The 19,037-nt window shown below is 54.3% G+C and overlaps 1 protein-coding gene across 2 annotated transcripts in view; it reads left to right on the top strand.

The window, feature by feature from the left end:
- acaca (acetyl-CoA carboxylase alpha) overlaps nucleotides 1-19,037 on the top strand; it is a 320,877-nt gene that overhangs the window by 129,135 nt on the left and 172,705 nt on the right. The gene's annotated exons all lie outside the window — the stretch shown is intronic.

The raw sequence follows: 19,037 nt of genomic DNA, 5'->3' as shown, positions 1-19,037 counted from the left end.
TGCAGGGGAGAGGGCCCAATGTAAAAACTACCGACTGAATCAGTTTGGCAATTACTTGAAGGAAGGCACGCACCTTAAGCACTGACCTACTCTCATCAGTGAACTGGAATATGAACAGTTTAAATGATGTGTATTGATCCTCTAAAGGAAATTAAATGAGTAAAACTTCATATTTGCATAGTGCCTTTCATGGCTGTGGGAAATCCCAAAGTACTCCACAGCCAATTAAGTACTTTTGAAGTATAGTCACTAATATAATGTATGGAAATGAGGAATGAAAACAGAAAATGTTGGAAATATTTGGCAAGCCAGACATCATCTGTGGAAAGAAAAACAGAGTTAATCTTCAAGTTTTTGTCAGTCTTTTGTCAGTCGGACCTTTCAAATGAAAGGTCAACGATCTGAGACATTTACTGTTGCTCTGTCCACAGATGTTGCTTGGCCTGCTAAATATTTCCAGCATTTTCTACTTTTAGTTCAGATTTCCAGCATCAGTAGTATTTTGTTTTTCATCGAAATGGAAAGTTCTTTTTGTATGAAATATCACAGCAAAGCTCATTGGTTGACAAGAATGATATAGAAAGCGCAGACTGCATACAATTTAATGACTCTCTTCCTAAATTTTCCAGGGCTGTATCCACATATTTCTGTGTTTCTGTATTCATCATTCTTTGTTTGTTATCTTCCATATTCCGCAGGCAACAGTACCAAGGGCTTGGATGAAAGAGATCACTGTTTATCTCATATTTATAATGTCTTGGCACACCATCTCTAGTGGGAGCTAGTGCTGCTACTCCTGTGTATACAGGAAAGCAGTTTTGGCATAACTTAACTAGCAATTTTTCCAGTTTATTTTTTAAACCTCCAAATTGGCTGGATCAATGTTCTTGAGATTTAGCTGAAATTTGCAATTTTTGTCTAGAAAGTGTTAATAAACATGCGTGTTAATCAGAAACCAAGTGGTCAACAGCCTTTGCCCTCTCCCTGGTTTCGTCAATACATATAAATGCTTTCAAAAGCTAACACTAAATGTCTTCCCTGCACCACAACACCTAAAAAGAACCAAATGCTTAACAATGATATGGTTGGCATATTTCTCTTTCCGAGTATCTGTAGTAATTTTGAAAACTTATTTTAAGACCTCAGTTGGGATGAAATTGCCCAGGGGGGTTGGATGACTCAGAGTGGCCAATGCTGGTGGAGCAGTGATGGCAGGATGAGCAGTAATTTAGTGTTGAGAGAAACAGAAGGTTCAGGTAGGATGTGTGGCTGCAATCTTATTTTGAAACGGGCAAGAATATCGCAGTTTGGATTTAGGATATTAGTGTTGCGGCATTAATACCATGGTATAGAGAAAAGGATATGTCATTTGTAAACATTTATAAAATCAAAACTAACACGCATTGCTTTGTTAGGTTAGAATGTACAGCACAGGAATAATATAAACCTCAGAGTGTTCTGAGAGTCCAGATTTGAGTTGATGAGATGCAAAGTCCTAGTGTAAAAAAAACTATCAGATGGCACAGTGGGGTGCCTAAGGGCAATTGAGTATTTGTGAAATAGATTTTTCTGTGCGTTAAACCCGGCATCGTAAATAAATTACGAGGTGTAAACTTATCCACCCAGTTCATGCTGCTGGTTTTTGTGCAGAATTAATGACAAGGGCCTGTTGCAGAATGTGAAGCTTTTATTTAAAGCAAGTCATCCTGATGATGAGATGTGTTAACTTCGATTCAATGCAGCTTCCTAACACTGACTTATTTGTGGCTGGTGGAATTTTTTTTCTATCAAACTACTACTGATTGTGGTTTTAGAAAATTCTATGATAGGAACATAGGAAGTAGGAGCAGGAGTAGGCCATTCGGCCCCTCAAGCCTACTCCGCCATTCAACTAGATCATAAGAACTAGGAGCAGGCAATTCAGCCCCTCGAGCCTGCTCCACCATTCAATACGATCATGGCTGATTTCATCTCTGCCTCAACTCCACTTTCCTGCCCATTCTCCATAACCGTTCGACCCAGTTATTAATTAAAAATCTGTGTCTCTCCTCAAATTTACTCATTGTCCCGGTATCCACTGCACTCTAGGGAAGTGAATTCCACAGATTCACGACCCTTTGAGAGAAGTAATTTCTCCTCATCTGTGTTTTAAATCTGCTACCCCTTATCCTAAAACTATGACCTCTCGTTCTAGATTGCCCCACCAGAGAAACATCCTCTCTACGTCTACTTTGTCAATCCCCTTAATCATCATATATATGTCAATTAGATCTCCTCTCATTCTCTTAAACTCTAGGGAGTAAAGGCCTAAACTGCTCAAACTGTCTTCATAAGACAAACCCCTCATCTCTGGAATCAATCTAGTGAACCTCCTCTGAACTGCCTCCAATGCAACTACATCCCTCCTCAAGTAAGGGGACCAAATCTCTATGTAAAACTCCAGGTGCGGACTCACTAATGCCTTGTACAGTTGCAGCAACACTTCCCTACTTTTATACTCTATTCCTTTAGCAATAAATGCAAAAATTCCATTTGTCTTCCTTATTACCTGCTGTACCTGCATACTAGTTTTCTGCGATTCATGCACGAGGACACCCAGATCCCTCTGCACTGAAGCACTTTGAAGTTTCTCTCCATTTAGATAATTTGCCTTTCTATTCTTACCAAAATGGATAACCTCACACTTATCCACGTTAAACTTCATCTGCCAAATTTTGGCTCATTCACCTAACCTATCCATATACATTTGTAAATTTCTCATTTCTTGCAACTTACTATCCCACCTATTTTAGTTTCATCTGCTAATTTGGCTATAATACCTTCGATCCCTGCATCTAAGTCATTAATATAGATTGTAAATAGTTGGGGCCTGAGGACCGAACCCTGTGGCACCCGACTAGTTGCACCTTGCCAACCAGAAAAAGACGCATTCATCCCGACTCTCTGTTTTCTGTTGGTTAGCCCATCCTCTATCCAAGCTAATAAATTGCCTCTTACCTTGTGTATTAACCTTTTGTGTGGCACCTTATCAAATGCCTTCTGGAAGTCCAGATATACTATATCTACAGGATCCCCATTATCCACTTTGCTTGTTACATCTTCTAAGAACTCTAACAAATTAGTCAAACATGATTTACCCTTCATAACACCATGCTGACTCTGATGGATTGCATTTTGCCTTTCTAAATCTCCTGTTATTACTTCCCTAATAATGGATTCTAACAATTGCCCAACGACAGATGTTAAACTAACTGGTCTATAGTTTCCTACTTTCTGCCTCCCTCCCTTTTTGACTAAGGGCGTTGTATTAGCATTTTTCCAATCCGCTGGAACCTTTCCCGCATCCAGGGAATTTTGGAATATTATAACCAATGAATCCACTATCTCCGCTGCCACTTCCTTTAACATCCTAGGATGTAGGCCATCAGGCCCTGGGGACTTGTCTGCCTTCAATCCCATTAGTTTGCTCAGTACTTTTTCCCTAGTGATGATTGTTCTAAGTTCCTCCCTTTCTATAACCTCTGTATTACCTGTCACTATTAGGATGGTACTAGTGTCCTCCACCGTGAAAACTGAGGCAAAATACTGATTTAGTGTCTCCGCCATTTCTGTGTTCCCCTCTATTAATTCCCCAGTCTCATCCTCCAAGGGACCAACATTCACTTCAGTTACTGTCTTCCCTTTTATATACTTATAGAAGCTTTTGCTATCTGTTTTTATATTTTGCGCTAGTTTCTTTCATAATTTACCTTTGTTCTTTTTATTACTTTTTTAGTAACCCTTTGTTGATCTTTAAAAGTTTCCCAATCTTCCAGCCTGCCACTGGCCTTTGCAATATGGTATGCCTTAGTCTTTGTCTTTATGCTATCCTTAACTTCCTTGCTTAGCCATGGATGTTTTTTCCCCTTCTTAGAATCTTTCTTCCTCTCTGGAATATATCTTAGTTGGGAGGAATTGAATATCTTCTTAAACATCTGCCATTGCTCATCAACTGTCCTACCTTTTAGTCTTCCTGCCCAGTCTATTCGGGCCAAACCTGTCCTCATGCCGATGTAATTACCTTTGTTTAACTCTAGAATGCTAGTGTCGGACTCCAGTTTCTCGCCCTCAAACTGAATTTGAAATTCTAGCATGCTATGATCACTCTTCCCTAGAGGATCCTTAACTATGAGATCATTAATTAATCCCACCTCATTACACAGTACCAAATCTAGAATAGCCTGCTCCCTGGTTGTTTCCACAACATATTGCTCCAAAAAACAATCTCTAATACATTCAATGAACTCTCCCGTGAGGCTACCCTTGCCAATTTGATTAATCCAGTCTATATGCATATTAAAATCACCCATGATTATTGCCGTAGCTTTCTTATAAGCCCCCAGTATTTCCTGGTTTATACTGTGCCCCACTACGGAACTACTGATTGGGGACCTATAGATTACTCCCACCAGGGACTTCTTTCCCTTGCTATTTCTTATTTCTACCCAGACTGATACTACGCCTTGATCTCCAGTGCCTATATCATTTCTCACTACAGCACTGATCTCTTCCTTGACGAACAAAGCTACACCACCTCCTTTTCCTTCCTGCCTATCCTTCCGAAATACTGAGTACCCTTGGATATTCAATTCCCAAACCTGGTTTCCCTGCAACCACATCTCAGTAATCATACCCATTCGCCTCTATTTGTGCTGTTAATTCCTTTATTTTATTCCGAATGCTTCGTGCATTCAGATACAACGCCTTTATGTTTGTTCTATTATCAAATTTCCCTACTCTTGTACAATTCCTTGGTGCAATATGACATGCACACGTTCTGTCCCTTCCTTTTGTTTTCTGGTAACAATCAGCCTCATCATTAACCTGCACTCCTACCTTCTCCTTTAACTTTGACTTCCTAATTCCATGCAACTGAACCCCCCCCCCCCCCCCCAACTATTTAGTTGAAAGCCCTATCTACAGCCCTAGTTATGCGATTCGACAGGACTCTGGTCCCAGCATGATTCAGGTGGAGCTCGTCCCATCGGAACAGTGCCCTCCTTCCCCAGTACTGGTCCCAATATCCCATGAATTCGAATCCATTTCTCCCACACCAATCTTTGAGCCATGTATTTTAATCTTTAATCTTATTGACCCTCTGCCAATTAGCTCGTGGCTCAGGTAGTAAACTGGAGGTTATTACCTTTTCGGTCTGCTTTTTAATTTAGCCCCTAACTTATCATATTCCCTCAGCAGAACCTCTTTCCTCATTCTACCTATATCGTTGGTACCTACGTGGACCACGACAACTGGATCTTTACCCTCCCACTCCAAGTTCCTCTGCAGCCCAGATGAGATATCCTGAACCCTGCTGCTCTTGTCCTTCTAGGTGGTAGAGGTCGCGGGTTTGGAAGGTGCTGTCTAAGGAGCCTTGGTGCGTTGCTGCAGTGCATCTTGTAGATGGTACACACTGCTGCCACTGTGCGACGGTGGTGGAGTGAGTGAATGTTTGTGGATGGTGTGCCAATCAAGCGGGCTGCTTTGTTATGGATAGTGTCAAGCTTCTTGAGTGTTGTTGGAGCTGCACCCATCCAGGCAAGTGGACAGTATTCCATCACACTCCTGGCTTGTGCCTTGTAGATGGTGGATGGGCTTTGGGTAGTCAGGGGTGAATTACTCGCCGCAGGACTCCTAGCCTCTGACCTGCTCTTGCAGCCACGGTATTTACATGGCTACTCCAGTTCAGTTTCTGGTCAATGGTAGCCCCTAGGATGTTGATAGTGGGGGATTTAGCGATGGTAATGCTGTTGAATGTCAAGGGAAGATGGTTAGATTCTCTCTTGTTGGAGATGGTCATTGCCCGGCACTTGTGTGGCGCAAATGTTATTTGCCATTTATCAGCCCAAGCCTGGATATTGTCCAGGTCTTGCTGCATTTCTACACTGACTGACTGCTTCAGTATTTGAGGAGTCATGAATGGTGCTGAACATTGTGCAATCATCAGCAAACATCCCCACTTCTGACCTTATGATTGAAGGAAGGTCATTGATGAAGCAGCTGAAGATGGTTGGGCCTAGGACACTACCCAGAGGAACTCCTGCAGTGAGGTCCTGGAGCTCAGATGATTGACCTCCAAGAACCACAGCCATCTTCCTTTGCGCTAGGTATGACTCCAACCAGCAGAGAGTTTTCCCCCTGATCCCCATTGACTCCAGTTTTGCTAGGGCTCCTTAATGCCATTCTCGGTCAAATGCTGCCTTGATGTCCAGGGCAATCACACTCACCTCACCTCTTGAGTTCAGCTCTTTTGTCCATGTTTGAACCAAGGCTGTAATGAGGTCAGGAGCTGAGTGGCCCTGGCGGAACCGAAATTGAGCATCACTGAGCAGGTTATTGCTAAGCAAGCGCCACTTGATGGCACTGTTGATGACACCTTCCATCACTTTACTGATGATTGAGAGTAGACTGATGGGGCGGTAATTAGCCGGGTTGGACTTGTCCTGCCTTTTCTGTACAGGATATACCTGGGCAATTTTCCACATTGCAGGGTAGATGCCAGTGTTGTTGCTATACTGGAACAGCTTGGCTAGGGGTGCGGCAAGTTCTGGAGCACGGGTCTTCAGTACTATTGCCGGAATATTGTCAGGACCCATAGCCTTTGTAGTATTGAGTACCTTCAGTCGTTTCTGGATATCGCGCGGAGTGAATCGAATTGGCTGAAGTCTGGCATCTGTAATGCTGGGGACTTCAGGAGGAGTCCGAGATGGATCATCAACTCGGCACTTCTGGCTGAAGATTGTTGCAAATGCACTGATGTGCTGGGCTCCCCCATTATTGAGGATGGGGATATTTGTGGAGCCACCTCCTCCAGTTAGTTGTTTAATTGTCCACCACCATTCATGACTGGATGTGGCAGGACTGCAGTGCTTAGATCTGATCCGTTGGTTATGGGATCGCTTAACTCTGTCTATTACATGCTGTTTATGCAGTTTGGTATGCAAGTAGTCCTGGGTTGTCGCTTCACCAGGTTGACACCCCATTTTGAGGTATGCCTGGTGCTGCTCCTGGCATGCCCTCCTGCACTCTTCTTTGAACCAGGGTTGGTCTCCTGGCTTGATGATAATGGTAGAGTGGGGGATATGCCAGGTCATGAGGTTACAGATTGTGGTTGAGTACAATTCTGCTACTGCTCATGGCCCACAGTGCCACATGGATGCCCAGTTTTGCATTGCTAGATCTGTTCTAAATCTATCCCATTTAGCACGGTGATAGTGCCACACAACATGATGGACGATATCCTCAATGTGAAGGCGGGACTTTGTCGCCACAAGGACTATGCAGCGGTAACTCCTACCAATACTGTCATGGGCAGAAGCATCTGCAGCAGGCAGATTGGTGAGGACAAGGTCAAGTATGTTTTTCCCTCTGTTGGTTCCCCCACCACTTACCGCAGACCCAGCCTAGCAGCTATGTCCTTTAGTACTCGGCAAGCTCGGTCAGTAGTGGTGCTACCGAGCCACTCGGTGATGGACATTGAAGACCCCCACCCAGAGTACATTTTGTGCCCTTGCCACCCTCAGTGCTTCCTCCAAGAGGTGTTCAACATGGAGGAGTACTGACTCATCAGCTGAGGGAGGGCGGTAGGTGGTAATCAGTAGGAGGTTATCTTGCCCATGTTTAACCTGATGCTATGAGACTTCATGGGGTCCGGAGTTGATGTTGAGCACTCCCAGGGCAACTCCCTCCCTTCTGTAGACCACCTCTGGTGGGCCTGTCCTGCCAGTGGGACAGGACATACCCAGGGATAGTGATTGCAGTGTCTGGGACATTTTAAGGTATGATTTCGTGAGTATGACTATGTCAGGCTGTTGCTTGACTAGTCTGTGGGACAGCTCTCCCAACTTTGGCACAAACTCCCAGATGTTAGTAAGGAGGACCTTGCAGGGTCGACAGGGCTGGGTTTGCCGTTGTCATTTCCGGCGCCTAGGTCGATGCTGGGTGGTCCGTCCGGTTTCATTCCTTTTTAATGACTTTGTAACCGTTAGCCTAGCAAGCCACTCTGTTGTACCTATTTCAGAGGGCTGGCGTCACATGTCGGCCAGACCAGGTAAGGACAGCAGATTTCCTTCCCTGAAAGACATCAGTGAACCAGACGGGTTTTTACAACAATCGACAATGGTTGCATGGCCATCATTAGACTATTTTTTTAATTCCAGATTTATTAATTAAATTCAAATTCCACCTTCTGCTGTGGTGGGATTTGAATCTATGTCTCCAGATCAATACCCTGGGTCTCTGGGTTACTAGTCCAGTGATAATACCACTACGCAACCGCCTCCCCTTTCCTGAAACACAGCGTTCAGGTAACTCTCCCCCTCCCCGATGTGTCCAAGTGTCCGAAGCTCAGACTCCAGCTCATCAGCTGGAGTTCCTCGAGCAACCAGTACTTGCAACAGACGTGGTCACTAGGAACCACAATGGGGTCTACCAGCTCCCACATCATGCAGGTACAACACATCGCCTGGCCGTGCATCTCCATTTTATTTAATTAGATTTTAATTTGTTTTTTTAAATTTCCGACTGGTCTTTAGTTTTTTTTTAATCTGCTTTAGTTTTTAGTTTATATACTAATAAATCAATCAAGTCTTATTCTATATTTGCTTTCAATTAAATTGAAAGCTTACCTGAATACTGACCCCAGTTGCTTTCTGTTTCCCTACTCTCACTGTTGAATGTGACATCACTCTGATGTCCCTTTTTGAATTTTTTTATTTTGTTTTTTTTCTCCCTGACTCTGCTCCTGCTGTGCTTTTTCTCTCTCTCTTTCATGGCTGATCTTCGACTTCAACGCCATTTTCCCACACTATCCCATATACCTTGATATCTTTAATATCTAGAAATCTATCGATCTCTGTCTTGAGTATACTCAATGACTGAACCTCCACAGCCCTCTGGGGTAGAGTGTTCCAAAGATTCACCACCCTCTGAATGAAGAACTTCCTCCTCATCTCAGTCCTAAATGGCCTACTTCTGATTCTGAGACTGTGTCCCCGGTTCTAAACATCCCCCAGCCAGGGGAAACATCCTTCCTGCATCTCCTCTGTCGATCCCTGTAAGAATTTTGTATGCTTCAATGAGATCACCTCTGATTCTTCTAAACTCTAGAGAATATAGGCCTAGTCTCCTCATCCCCCCCCTCATTGGACAATCCGTTCATCTCAGGGATCAGTCTGGTGAGGTGAACCTTCATTGCACTCCCTATATGGCAAGTATATCCGTCGTTGGGTAAGAAGACGAAAACTACACCATAATCCAGGTGCGGTCTTCCCAAGGCTCTATAGAATTGCAGAAAGACTGCTTTACTCATGTACTCAAATCCTCTTGCAATAAAGGCCAACATACCATTTGCCTTCCTAATTGCTTGCTGTACCTGCATGTTAGCTTTCAGTGACTCATGGACAAGTGCACCCAGGTCCCTTTGGACAGCAACACTTCCCAATCTCTCACCAATTAAGAAAAACTCTGCATTTATGTTTTTCCTACCAAACTTCACATTTTCCACATTATATTCCATTTGCCATGTCCTTGCTCACTCACTCAGCCTTTCTAAATCCCCTTGAAGCCTCTTAGCATCCTCTTCAGAACTCAGATACCCACCAAGTTTTCTGTCATCAACCTACCCGGGGATCCGACCCGCCTTTTACGGGTCCCCGGGCTGTAATTATCCTGAGGCGGGACTTCCACCCGCTTGAGGGAGGAGATCCTGTCTCAGTGAGCTGCTGGCCAATCAGTGGGCTGGCAGCTCTGAGTCCCAGCAGCACCACCGGGAGCAGTGGCCACTGCTGGGACTGCAGCCCAGTCGACGCCATGGAGCCAGGACTTCAGATAAGTTCGGTTTGCCTCGCCGGGGGGGTGGTGGGTGATCGATCGTGGCGTCGAGGCAAGGGTCGTCGTGTGGGGGTTGCGGGGCGTGTCTTGGATCCTGGGTGTGGGTTGGGAGGCAGGGGAGGCTCTCATTCAGGCACCCTGTGCCTGATTACCATGGCACACCCCTTTTTTCCTTCCCCCGGCGTGCGGAAAGGCCGGCAGTTATCGCTGGGCAGCCTTTCACGTTTCCAGCATGCCTACTTGCCATGGGTAAAATACCCATAGAGGCGGGCGTTTCACCCCCCCGCCCCCCGCCCAACCGCCGTAATGTCCGCCAGAGGCGGGAGTGCGGCAGGAAGGCAGTGAGGTTATATTTGCTACCTTCCAATCAGCAGGAACCGTTCCAGAATCTATGGAATTTTGGAAGATGACCACCAACACATCCACTATCTCTACAGCCACCTCTTCCAATACTCTGGGATGTAGATCATCAGGTCCAGCAGATTTATCAACTTTCAGTCCCAGTAATTTCTCCAGGAGTACTTTTTTTTTACTAATAATTTCTTTCAGTTCCTCATTCTTGCTAGTCCCTTGGTTCTCTAGTATTCCTGGGAGGTTTTTTGTATCTTCCTCCGTGAAGACTGATACCAAGTATTTTTAGTTTCTCTGCCATTTCCTTATTCCCCATTATAAATTCTCCAGTCTCTGCCTGGAGTCAGCCCACATTTGGCTTTGCCAATGTTTTCCTTTTTAAATACCTATAGAACTGTTTTTATGTTGCTTGCTAGTTTACTTTCAGATTCTATTTTCTCATTATCAGTTTCTTGATCCTCCTTTGCTGAATTCTAAAATGCTCCCAATTCCCTTCCTTTGATCTAATATAATCTTTAGCCATGGGTGGGTCACTTTTCCTAATGGGTTTTTGTACCTCAAAGGAATGTAAACTATGAAAATATCTTGGTGGGTAATATGCCAACTCGTTCAGTTTAAAACACTTGAGAGTTACGGAATGAAGAAAAGGAACAGCAAATTTTGAAGACATAGGGTAGCTTCTTGTCTTTCCTGCCAGGCGATGGATTATCATTTAGGCCAATCGCAGAGAGGAACATTTGGAGATAGAGGAGAGCCAGTAGCAGAACTGCCTGATTTATCTTCCTTTCATTTAAACAGAGGGAATATTGGGCAGAATTCTTTGTGCTTGATGTTCCACGACTTGATTTTACTGTTTTGCAAAATTTTCAGACAACACTGTATGCCTCGATGTAGAGACAAAAATCTACCCAAACATCTTAATTCACCAACAGCTGGGATTTTGCCTTTCTTCAAGTAATGCGCTGTAATTTTTAGGATCATGCTCGGGTTCAACACCTTTTGCCAAGTCGATGATAAGGGGATGCGTAATAGATCAGGCTTGTGCACTGTTGTATGCTGCTCTTCTGTCTCTTTGTCTCTCTGTCTCTTCCTCCGCTCTCTCTCTCTCTCTCTCTCTCTCTCTCTTCCCCTGCTCTCTCTCTCTCTCCCCCCCCGCTCTCTCTCTCTCTCTCTCTCTCTCTCCCCCCCCCCGCTCTCTCTCTCTCTCCCCCCCCGCTCTCTCTCTCTCTCTCTCTCTCTCTCTCCCCCCCCCCGCTCTCTCTCTCTCTCCCCCCCCGCTCTCTCTCTCTCTCCCCCCCCGCTCTCTCTCTCTCTCTCCCCCCCCCGCTCTCTCTCTCTCTCCCCCCCCCGCTCTCTCTCTCTCTCTCCCCCCCCGCTCTCTCTCTCTCTCCCCCCCCCTGCTCTCTCTCTCTCCCCCCCCCTGCTCTCTCTCTCTCCCCCCCCCGCTCTCTCTCTCTCCCCCCCCGCTCTCTCTCTCTCCCCCCCCGCTCTCTCTCTCTCCCCCCCCGCTCTCTCTCTCTCCCCCCCCGCTCTCTCTCTCTCCCCCCCCGCTCTCTCTCTCTCCCCCCCCGCTCTCTCTCTCTCCCCCCCCCCGCTCTCTCTCTCTCCCCCCCCCGCTCTCTCTCTCTCCCCCCCCCGCTCTCTCTCTCTCCCCCCCCGCTCTCTCTCTCTCTCCCCCCCCCGCTCTCTCTCTCTCTCCCCCCCCCGCTCTCTCTCTCTCTCCCCCCCCCGCTCTCTCTCTCCCCCCCCGCTCTCTCTCTCTCCCCCCCCCCGCTCTCTCTCTCTCCCCCCCCCGCTCTCTCTCTCTCTCTCCCCCCCCCGCTCTCTCTCTCTCTCTCCCCCCCCCGCTCTCTCTCTCTCTCCCCCCCCCGCTCTCTCTCTCTCTCCCCCCCCCGCTCTCTCTCTCTCTCCCCCCCCCCCGCTCTCTCTCTCTCTCCCCCCCCCCGCTCTCTCTCTCTCTCCCCCCCCCCGCTCTCTCTCTCTCTCCCCCCCCCCGCTCTCTCTCTCTCTCCCCCCCCCGCTCTCTCTCTCTCTCCCCCCCCCGCTCTCTCTCTCTCTCCCCCCCCCGCTCTCTCTCTCTCTCTCTCCCCCCCCGCTCTCTCTCTCTCTCTCTCCCCCCCCGCTCTCTCTCTCTCTCCCCCCCCCGCTCTCTCTCTCTCTCCCCCCCCGCTCTCTCTCTCTCTCCCCCCCCGCTCTCTCTCTCTCTCCCCCCCCCGCTCTCTCTCTCTCTCCCCCCCCGCTGTCTCTCTCTCTCCCCCCCCCGCTGTCTCTCTCTCTCCCCCCCCGCTGTCTCTCTCTCTCCCCCCCCGCTGTCTCTCTCTCCCCCCCCCCGCTGTCTCTCTCTCTCCCCCCCGCTGTCTCTCTCTCCCCCCCCCCGCTCTCTCTCTCTCTCCCCCCCCCCCGCTCTCTCTCTCTCCCCCCCCGCTCTCTCTCTCTCCCCCCCCGCTCTCTCTCTCTCCCCCCCCCGCTCTCTCTCTCTCCCCCCCCCCGCTCTCTCTCTCTCTCCCCCCCCGCTCTCTCTCTCTCTCCCCCCCCGCTCTCTCTCTCTCTCCCCCCCCGCTCTCTCTCTCTCTCCCCCCCCGCTCTCTCTCTCTCTCCCCCCCTGCTCTCTCTCTCTCTCCCCCCCTGCTCTCTCTCTCTCCCCCCCTGCTCTCTCTCTCTCTCCCCCCCTGCTCTCTCTCTCTCTCCCCCCCCGCTCTCTCTCTCTCTCCCCCCCCGCTCTCTCTCTCTCTCCCCCCCCGCTCTCTCTCTCTCTCCCCCCCCGCTCTCTCTCTCTCTCCCCCCCCGCTCTCTCTCTCTCTCCCCCCCCGCTCTCTCTCTCTCTCCCCCCCCGCTCTCTCTCTCTCTCCCCCCCCGCTCTCTCTCTCTCTCCCCCCCCGCTCTCTCTCTCTCTCCCCCCCCGCTCTCTCTCTCTCTCCCCCCCCGCTCTCTCTCTCTCTCTCTCCCCCCCGCTCTCTCTCTCTCTCTCTCCCCCCCCCCGCTCTCTCTCTCCCCCCCCCGCTCTCTCTCTCTCCCCCCCCGCTCTCTCTCTCTCCCCCCCCCGCTCTCTCTCTCTCTCCCCCCCCCGCTCTCTCTCTCTCTCCCCCCCCCGCTCTCTCTCTCTCTCCCCCCCCCGCTCTCTCTCTCTCTCCCCCCCCGCTCTCTCTCTCTCCCCCCCCCGCTCTCTCTCTCTCTCCCCCCCCCCGCTCTCTCTCTCTCTCCCCCCCCCGCTCTCTCTCTCTCTCCCCCCCCCGCTCTCTCTCTCTCTCTCTCCCCCCCCGCTCTCTCTCTCTCTCTCTCCCCCCCCGCTCTCTCTCTCTCTCTCTCCCCCCCCGCTGTCTCTCTCTCTCTCTCCCCCCCCCGCTGTCTCTCTCTCTCCCCCCCCGCTGTCTCTCTCTCTCTCTCTCCCCCCGCTTTCTCTCTCTCTCCCCCCCGCTTTCTCTCTCTCCTCCCCCCGCTTTCTCTCTCTCTCCCCCCGCTTTCTCTCTCTCTCCCCCCGCTTTCTCTCTCTCTCCCCCCGCTTTCTCTCTCTCTCCCCCCGCTTTCTCTCTCTCTCCCCCCGCTTTCTCTCTCTCTCCCCCCGCTTTCTCTCTCTCTCCCCCCGCTCGCGCGCTCTCTCTCTCTCTCCCCCCGCTCGCGCTCTCTCTCTCTCTCTCCCCCCGCTCGCGCTCTCTCTCTCTCTCTCTCCCCCCGCTCGCGCTCTCTCTCCCCCCGCTCGCTCTCTCTCTCTCCCCCCGCTCGCTCTCTCTCTCTCCCCCCGCTCGCTCTCTCTCTCTCTCCCCCCGCTCGCTCTCTCTCTCTCTCCCCCCGCTCGCTCTCTCTCTCTCTCCCCCCGCTCGCTCTCTCTCTCTCTCCCCCCGCTCGCTCTCTCTCTCTCTCCCCCCGCTCGCTCTCTCTCTCTCTCTCCCCCCGCTCGCTCTCTCTCTCTCTCTCCCCCCGCTCGCTCTCTCTCTCTCTCTCCCCCCGCTCGCTCTCTCTCTCTCTCTCCCCCCGCTCGCTCTCTCTCTCTCTCTCCCCCCGCTCGCTCTCTCTCTCTCTCTCCCCCCGCTCGCTCTCTCTCTCTCTCTCCCCCCGCTCGCTCTCTCTCTCTCTCTCCCCCCGCTCGCTCTCTCTCTCTCTCTCCCCCCGCTCGCTCTCTCTCTCTCTCTCTCCCCCCGCTCGCTCTCTCTCTCTCTCTCCCCCTGCTCGCTCTCTCTCTCTCTCTCCCCCTGCTTGCTGTCTCTCACTCTCTCTCCCCCCCGCTCGCGCTCTCTCACTCTCTCTCCCCCCGCTCGCGCTCTCTCACTCTCTCTCCCCCCGCTCTCGCTCTCTCTCTCTCTCTCCCCCCGCTCGCGCTCTCTCTCTCTCTCTCCCCCCGCTCGCGCTCTCTCTCTCTCTCTCCCCCCGCTCGCGCTCTCTCTCTCTCTCTCCCCCCGCTCGCGCTGTCTCTCTCTCTCTCCCCCCGCTCGCGCTCTCTCTCTCCCCCCGCTCGCGCTCTCTCTCTCTCTCTCCCCCCGCTCGCGCTCTCTCTCTCTCTCTCCCCCCGCTCGCGCTCTCTCTCTCTCTCTCTCCCCCCGCTCGCGCTCTCTCTCTCTCTCTCCCCCCGCTCGCGCTCTCTCTCTCTCTCTCTCCCCCCGCTCTCTCTCTCTCTCCCCCCGCTCGCTCTCTCTCTCTCCCCCCGCTCGCTCTCTCTCTCTCCCCCCGCTCGCTCTCTCTCTCTCTCCCCCGCTCGCTCTCTCTCTCTCTCCCCCCGCTCGCTCTCTCTCTCTCTCTCCCCCCGCTCGCTCTCTCTCTCTCTCTCCCCCCGCTCGCTCTCTCTCTCTCTCTCCCCCTGCTCGCTCTCTCTCTCTCTCTCCCCCCGCTTGCTGTCTCTCACTCTCTCTCCCCCCGCTTGCTGTCTCTCACTCTCTCTCCCCCCGCTCGCGCTCTCTCACTCTCTCTCCCCCCGCTCGCGCTCTCTCACTCTCTCTCCCCCCGCTCGCGCTCTCTCACTCTCTCTCCCCCCGCTCGCGCTCTCTCACTCTCTCTCCCCCCGCTCGCGCTCTCTCACTCTCTCTCCCCCCGCTCGCGCTCTCTCACTCTCTCTCCCCCCGCTCGCGCTCTCTCACTCTCTCTCCCCCCGCTCGCGCTCTCTCACTCTCTCTCCCCCCGCTCGCGCTCTCTCACTCTCTCTCCCCCCGCTCGCGCTCTCTCACTCTCTCTCCCCCCGCTCGCGCTCTCTCACTCTCTCTCCCCCCGCTCGCGCTCTCTCACTCTCTCTCCCCCCGCTCGCGCTCTCTCACTCTCTCTCCCCCCGCTCGCGCTCTCTCACTCTCTCTCCCCCCGCTCGCGCTCTCTCACTCTCTCTCCCCCCGCTCGCGCTCTCTCACTCTCTCTCCCCCCGCTCGCGCTCTCTCACTCTCTCTCCCCCCGCTCGCGCTCTCTCACTCTCTCTCCCCCCGCTCGCGCTCTCTCACTCTCTCTCCCCCCGCTCGCGCTCTCTCACTCTCTCTCCCCCCGCTCGCGCTCTCTCACTCTCTCTCCCCCCGCTCGCGCTCTCTCACTCTCTCTCCCCCCGCTCGCGCTCTCTCACTCTCTCTCCCCCCGCTCGCGCTCTCTCACTCTCTCTCCCCCCGCTCGCGCTCTCTCACTCTCTCTCCCCCCGCTCGCGCTCTCTCACTCTCTCTCCCCCCGCTCGCGCTCTCTCACTCTCTCTCCCCCCGCTCGCGCTCTCTCACTCTCTCTCCCCCCGCTCGCGCTCTCTCACTCTCTCTCCCCCCGCTCGCGCTCTCTCTCTCTCTCTCCCCCCGCTCGCGCTCCCTCTCTCTCTCTCCCCCCGCTCGCGCTCCCTCTCTCTCTCTCCCCCCCCGCTCGCGCTCTCTCTCTCTCTCTCCCCCCGCTCGCGCTCTCTCTCCCCCGCTCGCGCTCCCTCTCTCTCTCTCCCCCCGCTCGCGCTCCCTCTCTCTCTCTCCCCCCGCTCGCGCTCCCTCTCTCTCTCTCCCCCCCCGCTCGCGCTCTCTCTCTCTCTCTCCCCCCGCTCGCGCTCTCTCTCCCCCCGCTCGCGCTCCCTCTCTCTCTCTCCCCCCGCTCGCGCTCTCTCTCTCTCTCTCTCCCCCCGCTCGCGCTCTCTCTCTCTCTCTCCCCCCGCTCGCTCTCTCTCTCTCTCTCCCCCTGCTCGCTCTCTCTCTCTCTCTCCCCCTGCTTGCTGTCTCTCACTCTCTCTCCCCCCCGCTCGCGCTCTCTCACTCTCTCTCCCCCCGCTCGCGCTCTCTCAGTCTCTCTCCCCCCGCTCTCACTCTCTCTCCCCCCGCTCGCGCTCTCTCTCTCTCTCTCCCCCCGCTCGCGCTCTCTCTCTCTCTCTCCCCCCGCTCGCGCTCTCTCTCTCTCTCTCCCCCCGCTCGCGCTCTCTCTCTCTCTCTCCCCCCGCTCGCGCTCTCTCTCTCTCTCTCCCCCCGCTCGCGCTCTCTCTCTCCCCCCGCTCGCGCTCTCTCTCTCTCTCTCCCCCCGCTCGCGCTCTCTCTCTCTCTCTCCCCCCGCTCGCGCTCTCTCTCTCTCTCTCCCCCCGCTCGCGCTCTCTCTCTCTCTCTCTCCCCCCGCTCTCTCTCTCTCTCCCCCCGCTCGCTCTCTCTCTCTCCCCCCGCTCGCTCTCTCTCTCTCCCCCCGCTCGCTCGCTCTCTCTCTCCCCCCGCTCGCTCTCTCTCTCTCTCCCCCCGCTCGCTCTCTCTCTCTCTCCCCCCGCTCGCTCTCTCTCTCTCTCTCTCCCCCCGCTCGCTCTCTCTCTCTCTCTCCCCCCGCTCGCTCTCTCTCTCTCTCTCCCCCTGCTCGCTCTCTCTCTCTCTCTCCCCCCGCTTGCTGTCTCTCACTCTCTCTCCCCCCGCTTGCTGTCTCTCACTCTCTCTCCCCCCGCACGCGCTCTCTCACTCTCTCTCCCCCCGCTCGCGCTCTCTCACTCTCTCTCCCCCCGCTCGCGCTCTCTCACTCTCTCTCCCCCCGCTCGCGCTCTCTCACTCTCTCTCCCCCCGCTCGCGCTCTCTCACTCTCTCTCCCCCGCTCGCGCTCTCTCACTCTCTCTCCCCCCGCTCGCGCTCTCTCACTCTCTCTCCCCCCGCTCGCGCTCTCTCACTCTCTCTCCCCCCGCTCGCGCTCTCTCACTCTCTCTCCCCCCGCTCGCGCTCTCTCACTCTCTCTCCCCCCGCTCGCGCTCTCTCACTCTCTCTCCCCCCGCTCGCGCTCTCTCACTCTCTCTCCCCCCGCTCGCGCTCTCTCACTCTCTCTCCCCCCGCTCGCGCTCTCTCACTCTCTCTCCCCCCGCTCGCGCTCTCTCACTCTCTCTCCCCCCGCTCGCGCTCTCTCACTCTCTCTCCCCCCGCTCGCGCTCTCTCACTCTCTCTCCCCCCGCTCGCGCTCTCTCACTCTCTCTCCCCCCGCTCGCGCTCTCTCACTCTCTCTCCCCCCGCTCGCGCTCTCTCACTCTCTCTCCCCCCGCTCGCGCTCTCTCACTCTCTCTCCCCCCGCTCGCGCTCTCTCACTCTCTCTCCCCCCGCTCGCGCTCTCTCACTCTCTCTCCCCCCGCTCGCGCTCTCTCACTCTCTCTCCCCCCGCTCGCGCTCTCTCACTCTCTCTCCCCCCGCTCGCGCTCTCTCACTCTCTCTCCCCCCGCTCGCGCTCTCTCACTCTCTCTCCCCCCGCTCGCGCTCTCTCACTCTCTCTCCCCCCGCTCGCGCTCTCTCACTCTCTCTCCCCCCGCTCGCGCTCTCTCACTCTCTCTCCCCCCGCTCGCGCTCTCTCACTCTCTCTCCCCCCGCTCGCGCTCTCTCACTCTCTCTCCCCCCGCTCGCGCTCTCTCACTCTCTCTCCCCCCGCTCGCGCTCTCTCACTCTCTCTCCCCCCGCTCGCGCTCTCTCACTCTCTCTCCCCCCGCTCGCGCTCTCTCACTCTCTCTCCCCCCGCTCGCGCTCTCTCTCTCTCTCTCCCCCCGCTCGCGCTCTCTCTCTCTCTCTCCCCCCGCTCTCGCTCCCTCTCTCTCTCTCCCCCCGCTCGCGCTCCCTCTCTCTCTCTCCCCCCGCTCGCGCTCCCTCTCTCTCTCTCCCCCCCCGCTCGCGCTCTCTCTCTCTCTCTCCCCCCGCTCGCGCTCTCTCTCCCCCCGCTCGCGCTCCCTCTCTCTCTCTCCCCCCGCTCGCGCTCCCTCTCTCTCTCTCCCCCCGCTCGCGCTCCCTCTCTCTCTCTCCCCCCCCGCTCGCGCTCTCTCTCTCTCTCTCCCCCCGCTCGCGCTCTCTCTCCCCCCGCTCGCGCTCCCTCTCTCTCTCTCCCCCCCGCTCGCGCTCTCTCTCTCTCTCTCCCCCCCCGCTCGCGCTCTCTCTCTCTCTCTCTCCCCCCGCTCGCGCTCTCTCTCCCCCCGCTCGCGCTCTCTCTCCCCCCGCTCGCGCTCTCTCTCCCCCGCTCGCGCTCTCTCTCCCCCCGCTCGCGCTCTCTCACTCTCTCTCCCCCCGCTCGCGCTCTCTCACTCTCTCTCCCCCCGCTCGCGCTCTCTCACTCTCTCTCCCCCCGCTCGCGCTCTCTCACTCTCTCTCCCCCCGCTCGCGCTCTCTCACTCTCTCTCCCCCCGCTCGCGCTCTCTCACTCTCTCTCCCCCCGCTCGCGCTCTCTCACTCTCTCTCCCCCCGCTCGCGCTCTCTCACTCTCTCTCCCCCCGCTCTCACTCACTCTCTCTCTCTCCCCCCGCTCGCGCTCCCTCTCTCTCTCTCCCCCCCCCGCTCGCGCTCTCTCTCTCTCTCTCTCCCCCCGCTCGCGCTCTCTCTCCCCCCGCTCGCGCTCCCTCTCTCTCTCTCCCCCCGCTCGCGCTCCCTCTCTCTCTCTCCCCCCGCTCGCGCTCCCTCTCTCTC

This window comes from Heterodontus francisci, chromosome 30, assembly GCF_036365525.1.
Source record: "Heterodontus francisci isolate sHetFra1 chromosome 30, sHetFra1.hap1, whole genome shotgun sequence".
Classification (NCBI taxonomy): Eukaryota; Metazoa; Chordata; class Chondrichthyes; order Heterodontiformes; family Heterodontidae; genus Heterodontus; species Heterodontus francisci.
This window is presented reverse-complemented; position numbering and strand designations above follow the sequence as displayed.